The sequence below is a fragment of the Pinus tabuliformis genome, chromosome 2_2 (assembly GCF_031772625.1).
Source record: "Pinus tabuliformis cultivar Carrire ecotype Pingquan chromosome 2_2, CPIR1, whole genome shotgun sequence".
Taxonomy (NCBI): Eukaryota; Viridiplantae; Streptophyta; class Pinopsida; order Pinales; family Pinaceae; genus Pinus; species Pinus tabuliformis.
The window spans coordinates 431245570-431255510 of record NC_142300.1 but is presented as its reverse complement, the minus strand read 5'-3'; positions in this window follow the sequence as shown (position 1 = coordinate 431255510).

Below are 9941 nucleotides of genomic sequence, written 5' to 3'. Positions count from 1 at the left end.
GGCACAAGGGACATGTATGGAACCGAGGACTTGCCTTTCCATCTTTGAAAAGGTGGAACAACGCACTGGCCTCTAATGGAACTTGTTGAATCACTCATGGGAGATAACTCGAATGAAAGCATAGTAAACTAAAGACTCTTGATTCTCATTATATCGAGTTGTGCTCATGGTGGTTTTTGTTTGGTAAGTAGTTTCATTTATTAACAAGCCGAGAAATTCTTATTGTTTAGATAGAAGGAGAGGAAAGTGTCACACGGAATCAGTCAAGGGTGCGGACACAGCTGACCTTCCTAGAAGTCTAAGACATTCTAATGACAAACAAAACAAACTGGAACTATCCTTCTCTAAACATACATTATGATATGAGAAATCAAGTGTTTCGTTCTTACCTCTGTCCAAACGCTGTTGTAGAAGTCCAAGCTTTGTTGATCCGGATGAGCTCCTCCCTTTCTCCAAAACCTGCAATCACCAACAGTCAAACAATTAAATAGCACCTGATTATAACATAAAACAAAGCATATTCAACACATAGACCAAGGAGTACATGAAATAACCCATTAACAACAAGCTATTGAGAAGAATGGACCAATTTGCATTAAAGGTAATCAAAAGGAACCATTACAACCTGAGCCTTGGTGTTGTGCAAGCTCCTTCCAGGGTCCACAAGAGTCTTCCTCTACTTTGACAAAGCTCACCCACTTCCAAATAGAACAAGTAAAGATGACAATCTCTCCTCACAAGCTTCTAAATGGGAGTCCTAATTCCTGCAGCATTTACCCTTAGAAATCTATAGCTTTCAACCTTCTTCCTTCTGGCTCAATGCCTCTTTTTATAGTGCTCAAGAGGAAGTTAATCAGGTCCACCATCAATGGGATAGTCCCCTCTTTGGATGGGATCACTCCCTTATTGATGGGATAAGTTCCTCTTTGATAGGAGTGCATGAACCATCTGGAGGCGCCCAATACTCATCCAAGAATCTTCTAGAATGCTCTAGAAATGACCACAAGTAAGTTTTTGAAGATAAAACTTGTGCATTTTAACCTTTTCAGAGGGACGCACCTGCCCCTTTAGATACAGAGCATCCTTGGACGCAGACATTATGAACAAAAGGTGCGTACCCGCAGGCAAGGCTTGAGAGAACCTGCGTACCCAGAGATAAACATGTTTTACAAAGACTTTCTCTCTTTCTTGGAGTTTGATATGAATGTAGAGGCATAAGACTTGCTCAAAAGGGTAGTATGACTGTTGATTGAGCCATACCGACTGTAAATAGCCATGGTGACATTTTTTAGTGTAACAGATTGCCCCCTAAAGTGCGAAGCCTGGAATAGATTAGGGTTTTGTATTATCTAGGAAGGGTGAAGCGCTTTATCATTTCGAGGATTATCTCATGGAGAACCTAGTTGGAACCTGCAATTTTCAACACAAAATACATGGATAAGATTATATCATCACTGAGGTAGGCATTCCCATACTCAGATAAAAACTTTAACTAACAGACTAACTACTCTGATACAGAAATGATCTTGTAGTACATCATAATCATAGACTTTTGTAGACACAGTATGGGCGCAGCCATCTGTTTATGATTAGTCTACTTAGATAATGAATACAAAACTCCTCGCAGCCTGGACGGTAAAGATTTGATCCAGGGTCTTCATTCCTACTTCTCGAATTGGTACGATTCTAGCCATGCGAATAAATGAGTCGATGTCGAACATGGTAGAAACCACTTGATTACCAGTCGATGATGTGAACTGTTAACAAGCGTGAGAGAGACCACCAGTAATGTCAATGGTTCTCAAAGTACCCAGTACAATCCATGAGATGTGAATGAATGAGTTGATGTCGAACATTTCACGGAATCCTTCGATCGAAAGTCAATGATGTAAACTGACGTCAAAGGCGAGAAACCTGCCATTGATGCATGCAGACCTCAAGGCACTGACGATTTCTAAGTCATCTCTCTAGATAATGTGCTGATGTCGATAGAAAGAGACTCGTTGCAGGCAAGCCCACAACATGAAATTATTGTTCAAGTTGAAGAAATATTGTTGTAAGGACTGACTCAGGGATGGTCAAATGGATGACAAGTATTTTGCAGATGAAAGTTTTGTTTGCAGACCTCTTGAACACGTAACGACACGACAGATGGTTTGGTGTTAAATAACTCAAAGTTAATCCCCGAAACCCGGTTGAAGACTTTCAAAAGTGGTTTGATTGACTGTGAGGTAAAAGATTTCCCAACCCAGGTGAATGAAAAGTGTCGTGTCCAAGAGTGGTAATAAAGTTTCTTTTGAGACAAAAGGTAACAAATAGGCTCATTCTTCTCTCTTTTCCCCCACCATTTCTGGCAAGTACCTCTTTATTTTTAACAAGCTTGAGGAGGATAACATATGCTTGATTATAAGCTCATCCTTCGGATGAGTCCAACCCAGTTTTGATTCGAACCCTAGGAAGGAGTGGTTCGTTCCTGTTTGTAATTGAACAGGTCCTTTACTGTGAAATGTTTAACGAGCCCAGTATAGGAGAAACTCAGCGTTTTTCAATTTTAGAGAGTCTGAAAAACTTAAGGAAACTCCAAGTTGAACTTTTTCGTAAATTTGTGTCCCTCAAGCCCGAAAAAGTATAAAATAATACCTAGGGGAACCGCTTGATCTTGCGACCAAGGAGTACTTTCATGATTAGTGTCACTGACCTGAAAAGTAAAAAGCGATCAAGGACATGTCGTTTTATTTCCGTATCGAGTTTGAAACGACAAAAACACGGCAACCTTTTCCTGATTTTACGGTCAGAAAAGAGCTATAAGGGGACCATCTTTTAATTCCGTTTTAACGAGTGTAAAAGAAACGCTCGGTAATATTTTCATGTTTTAGGAGTCAGAAAAGGGCTTAAAAGATGACTCTGATATTTGTTTGTGAAAAATGACAATTTTCCCTCTAAGTCCCTTTGTCCTGCACAAAAGCGACACATTACTCATACCTGTTTAAGATAGGCAAAAATTCATCGAAAAACATCTTTCCATGGTGAAAAATGAACAAATTCATCCAAAAAACCTATAAAAAGACTTTTTACCATGTCATTTTTACCGTTTGACTGTTGAGGTTGAAAAAGGAGCTTTTGACAAGAAACTTCCCGTGGTCGCTGCGGAAAATCCGACTGTTAGAATCGAACGCCGTCTCTTCCAGGTATTTCACAACATCCTCCTTATCAATTTCATCCATTTAGAATTTTGTTTTAAGTTTCATTTTTGATTTTTGGGGGGTTTTGGGTTTTGGAAACCGCCTTGCGGGGGACGCAGGTTTCCTAAATGCTGGCCTGCGTCCCCCGACTTTTTCCTACACAGGGAAAAGGTCGGGGGACGCAGGTTACCTTCAGGCCACCTGCGTCCCGGCGCACTGTGCGCCAAACGCGGGGTGCGTCCTCCGCAAAACGCGGGTTTTGAAACCCCAAACTCCCAAACCAACCATTGAAATTTCTCAAAACTAATTTTAATGCCTGTTTATTCATGTGTAGGGCACTTATCATGCTGGATTGGAGAGAAAGAGAGCATGAGGAGGTTGATGAAGCTGCAATCAATCATCAACCTTCCCTCGATGCCCTAAGAGGATGTGGTTTATACAAATACTGGTCCATACCCGGTATGAGAGCTCAGGTAAGGTTCTTGGAGTGGCTAGTCGAGGGATGGAACGTTCAAGAACAATGCTTTTATATCGGCGGGCAACAACTCGAGATAGAGCCTGCTGACATTTACTTTCTTACTGGCTTGCCGAACAGAGGTGAGCAACTCAATCTAGCTGGGACTAGGCTGGGTGGCCAATCCCTTGATAGTCTCCGAGCAGATTGGTGCCTACCTGATCGAGAGCACAAGAAAGGCATAGAGATCAAATATGTCTCTCAACGTGAACTCATGGTCTTAGCTTTCACTGTGACCAGGATTTGTGGCTCAGCCACTTTACATATTGCTACTGGGTCTCAATTTCGGATGGCAATTGATTGTCTCCAAGGCACCATTTTCAACTGGTGTGATGCATTATTGGCTAACTTGAAAGCCCAACTGACCAAGGCAAAGACCGGCAGACTAAAGACCTTTGGATATGGGCCTATAGTCGTGAGCTTTGTCTTAGAGAGGATACCAATGCTGATCCCTCAGCATCTCACTGTTGATATTTCGGGTCCTCAGGAGCCAAAGCTGGTACGATGGGTTGCTGTGATGGCCCGGCATCTGGACGAGGGTGCGGCAGTCGTTCGATTTACTGACAGTTATTTTCACTGGTTAGAGGACCAGGTGTTCGCGATTCAGGACTTTCCGTATGCCAGAATAGATTTTCGAGGTGATCCGGACATGGTTCTTCCACAGGGAGAACAATGGGATGAGAGAGGTACTTTATTTTTCACGAGTTTTCAAATTATGTATTTTTTTTTGTTTTTTATATATATCGTCTCAAACTGACAGTAAAATTTTCAAAATGCAGATGTTGGTCCACAGCGTCCAGCCAACCTCCGGCTTTTCGAGAGGCGACATCCAATTGCACCGCTACCGGCCCCACAGGACGCGGCAGCTGCGGAGGTACTGACTGAGTTGGAGCATGATCTACAGCGTCTGACGGCGGATATACCGGAGACATCTATGGATGATATTCCTATCAGACTTCAGCGCTACGTAGTCGCGGTCCCTGGACCATTGAGGAGATTTTTGCGCAAAGTAGCCCGTGCAGTGGTGTCGTACAGGGAGCACCACCAGTGATTGGATAGTCACTTTGTAGACACATGTGACATTTTGACTTTTTGTACTTATCATTTTGCCGATCATAAGGTGTTTTTCAACCTATGATCAAAGACGATGTATATTTTTTGACACACTCCTATCTATATATATCACTATTACCGGCTTATCTTGTTTAACATGTATGATGAAATGTTTTTTAAATTTACTTGCATGATTATCGTAAATGTCTGTCCAACACTCGAGAAGCAATTGCATCTGCTAATGTATTCAAGGACCTTGGAATATGCTGATATTCAATGTAATCAAATTCACGTTCCAAGAGACGCACTCTCAAAAACAACCTTAATAACACAGGATTTCTAATGGCATAAACTCTATTAAGCTGTAATACAACAAGTTCAGAATCTAACCTCACTATCAAACGTCGAATTCCAAATGAAATAGATTCGGATAATAATTCAACCACTGCACTGTATTCTGCAATGTTATTCGTTGTTTGACCGAGGCTTACCCCATGCATAGAAACTAACTCGTCAGAGGGTGAATAGATAACCCAAGCTGCGGAAGAGATATTCCGTGTACTACGACAAGCACCATCAGCAAATCCAATGTATGTTTGGAGGGGCGTCGACATCTACAATATCAAGAGCAAAACCAAGATAAGCCAGAATAACGACGAAAAACACACTCACTAAGCTAAGCACACTGACTAACTAACAATCAAACTAGCTAGAAAGAAAACCTAACCTAACTAAAAATTCTCCATACCCACCATTTAAGCATAATACCTCTTTAGGTAAAGTCCATTTCTGGGTTTATCCAAAGAGTCCCCATCAAAATCTACTAGCTCATAAGCCCCTTTTGCTAGCTTTCGCTTTACAATATAGGGTCCATGCCACATAGGAACGAATTTTCCAGCACCTAGCTTATCGTTAGCTTGATCATATAAGAGCACTAGGTCTCCCTCCGAAAAATTTCGAGGGGTCACATTTCTATCATACTGAGCTTTCATTCATTTCGCGTGAGTCTCGATTGCCAATGTAGCGTCACGTCGAGTCTCATCTAATTTAGCTAAGTACAATAAACGTTTCTCCTCTTCGGAAGTAGCTGGAAGTAATTCGACAGCCATTTGAAGTGATGGGATTTCACATTCAATGGGTAACACTGCTTCTAAGCCATAAACTAGCTGGAAAGGAGTGAACCCTGTTGAGGTTTTCACTGAGGTTTGGTATGCCCATAGCGCCGAAAATAACATGTTGTGCCAATTCGACCGATGAATACCAATGGTTCGTCGGATCATGATAACCAGAACTTTGTTGATAGACTCAACCAAACCATTGGCTTGCGGATAATAAGGAGTAGAGCTGTCATGGCGCAAACCAAGCTGGCTTGTAAGTTCAGTCATCATGGTGTTTCGAAAATGGCTTCCATGGTCAGTAATAATTGCTTGTGGGACACCAAACCTAGTTATTATATGATTGAATATGAAAACTGCAGTTGTTTTGCCGCTTGCGTCGAATGTAGGCATCGCCTCGGCCCATTTAGTGAAATAATCAACCGCGAGGATGATATACGCATGCCCCCCGGCCGAGTGAGGGTTACAAGTAATAAAGTCGATACCCCATTTGGCGAATGGACCAACGGCAATTATAGGGTGGAGAGGAGCAGGTGGTGCGCGCATCTTTCGATCAAACACTTGGCAGTTGTGGCACTTCCGGACTGCAATGATACAATCTTTAAACATAGATGGCCAGAAGTAACCAGCGCGCAACACCTTCTGAGCTGTGGCATACCCAGACATATGACCGCCACATGCTCCAGAGTGACAATCATTCAAAACTCTCTCAGCCTCTTCGTGAGTTAGACAACGTCGAAAAACTAAGTCTGCCCCCCGGCGATAAAGTGTATCTCCAATAATTTTGTATTGCTGGGATTGAAACCTAATTTTTCGTCGTTCCTCTTTGGAAGCTTCAGGCCGAAAGGTTTGGGTTTGGAGATAGATGATTATATCCCCGAACCACGGATCTAAAGTACTGATAAGAAACAAAGATTCGTCCGCAATGGACTCTTCTGCCACAGTCTCTGTGTCAGTATGCGGGAAATCACACATCAATTCCGCAAAGACTAAGGATTTCTTAGACTTGGACTTCTCAAACTCCAAGTCGAACTCTTGCAGGATAACGATCCATTTAGAGTACTTGCCCCCTAGCAATTGTTTTGTCAAAATGTAAATCATAGGGTTGCAATCCGAAATAACTGTAGTTTTACGGAGAAGAATGTATGACGAAAACGCTGGACATCTTGAACGGCTGCCAGGGCCAATTTCTCCACATGCGAATATTTTAACTCAGTGGGATTTAAGGTTCGACTGAGATAATATATCACATGTTCTGCTCCGAATTCATCTTCTTGAACTAACACCATTCCAATAGTGGAATATGAAGCTGCGAGGTATAAGAAGTAGTCCTGGTTGTAGTTGGGAGGATGCAACAACGGTGCATGGGTCAACGCGTGTTTAAGTGCATCAAAAGATTGTTGGGCAATCTCGTCCCAAAAGAATTGAACGTTCTGTTTCAACAACCGTGTAAAACCTTTAGTGACCTCGGCGTAGTTTGGGATGAATCGACGTAAAAAGTTCGCTTTCCCTTGCAAACTTTGGAGTTGGCGCAAACTCGAAGGAGGAGGCAATTTGATGATCGCTTCGACTTTCGAGGGATCGACGCGAATGTCGGCTTTTGAAACAACAAATCCCAGCAATCGACCTGTTTCTATACAGAAAACACACTTGTGGGGATTCAAACGAATTCGATAATGCCTACACCTCATAAAGATTGCTCGTAAGTGGTCAAGGTGATCAGCTCGATGTAAAGAATGAGCAGGCAAATCATCGAGATACGGTTGCACAATGTGCTTGATGTCGTGAAATGCGTAAGACATCGCCCGTTGAAAAGTGGCCCCGACATTCTTGAGCCCAAAAGGTAATTTGCAATAAGCAAATGTCCCCCATGGACAAATGAATGTCGTTTTTGGTTGGTCGGCAGGTAGAATATTGATTTGATTATAGCCCGAAAAACCATCCATGAAGGAAAACATTTCACTTCCGGCACAATCATCAATAATTTGATCGATATAAGGCGTAGGATAGTTGTCTTTTGGACAAGCTCGATTGATATCCCTATAGTCGATACAGATTCTTATTGTTCCTTTTTCTTATTGACTGGAACAATATTCGATACCCAATCCGTTAACGGGATCGGATAAATGAAACCTGCTTTCAACAGCTTTTCGACTTCTGCTTTAATCGCAGCCGCTTTTCGAGGGTGAATCTGACGCAACCGTTGCCGAATGGGTTTAGCATCCGGGTAGGTTTTGATTTCATGAACAACAATGGCAGGATCGATTCCCGACATTTCCTCGTAAGACCATGCAAACACATCGCGGAATTCTTGGAATAGGGCCTTGTAAGTTTGGATTTCTTCTTCTGTACATGAGGCACCTATATGAATGTTCTCCTCAATTCCGGGCTTCACTGAAATATCAATGGGAATAGTACGAGAAATATTCCCTAAATTCAACTCTGAATCAGAATGTTTCGTTGGATCCTGAGCGTCTTTGACATATTCAGCGGTAAAGATAGATGAAAAATCATTTTCAAATGCATCATCCTTAGGTAAAAACGAAGATCTGTGATGGAGATCTTCCCATGGTAGATCGTCTACACTTAGGATTTCGCGAAGTTGTTCGTCAGATGACACGACTTTGGGAAACGCTATCCGTTCTAAGGTTGAGGTGAAAAGTGATTCTTCACTGACCACATTCATTTGGTCGACTTCGGTTGAATGAAAGTCGGTAAAAGACATAAGAGCTTCATAAGCAATTTCATATGGACTCAAAGGCATAGCATTACCGAATGAGTCTATCTCAGAGTCAGATGGAACATACCAAGGATCATCATAAATAATGTTTTCTGATGTAATCATATGAATCGTTTCAAACGAAGGTTCTACGCTGAGTGGAGGGAGAGGAAAAGTTCCCAGTAAACCGGAATCCTTAACTAAACCTACACCAACGTCCCTATAAGGGATTGTCGTCTTACCGACATGCTGGATACTCTCTGAAGAGGCTGGGTCGGATGAAAAGTATGTCAGCTGATCAATTGTCACGATCTTACCGTTATGTGGAAACTTAATTACTCTGAAGACCGATGAAACGACCGTTGTCATAGCATATGACCAACTTCGACCCAAAAGAAGGTTGTAGTCTAGAGGGGCATCAACCACTTCCACATCCAGACTAACGGTTTTACCTTCTACCCCTATAGGCAATTCCTGTAGAATACCAAACGGACGGAACCCACGGCCATCAAAGGCCTTAAGGATGGTGGGGGATTGGTTCAACGAAGGAGAACCAAGGGATCTCCAACATTGAATTGACATAATACACGTAGAAGCTCCCTCATCAATCACAGTTCGATGAATAGGCCTGTTTTTGACTATCACTGGAATTTGGAAAGCCATTTGATGGGGGAGTCGTGGTGTACTATTTTCTAGATCGAAGATCATTAGATTCGGATCCTGAACGTCAACAGCTCCTATAGCCGACAAAAGCAATTTTCGTTGTGCTGGACATGATTGCAGCACTTCTAATGCCGACATTGCTGAGGGTGAAACAGCTAAGTCCTCAACAATGTTGTAATTCTGGGCTGCTCTCGCATGTGGATTGAAAGCAGACCTTCGAAGTACACCCTTGGCGGGCGGTTTAATTACTAAGTCTGGGTTAGGTTTCTCGATCTGTAGTGGATCGGAACCAGGAGCTGAGGTTGATGGGTTAGAGTGAGAAGATTCTGCTTCCTTACCATCAACAGGATTCTTACTACCATAATCTTGCGATCGAGTCGCAATCCTCACATGAGACATCATCAAAATGGGTTCTTCACTGGCATTCGAGGAAGAACCTATCATCTTATTCTCCTGCTCCGGAAATGGATTTTTTAACACAGCAGGAGTGGGAGAACCTTTGACTATTTTCACTACCTCGGCCCGATGAGGGCAATCTCTTGTAAAATGATCCTCTTCACAAATAAGACAAGGATATCGAGGTTTGCGCTTTTCGTCATTGGTTTCTGACTTTTCAGTTTTCTCCTTTGGAGCCTTGTCTGCTTTAGCCTTCTTCTTTCCTTTCTTCTTTCCACCGTTTTTTGATTTGGCCGTAG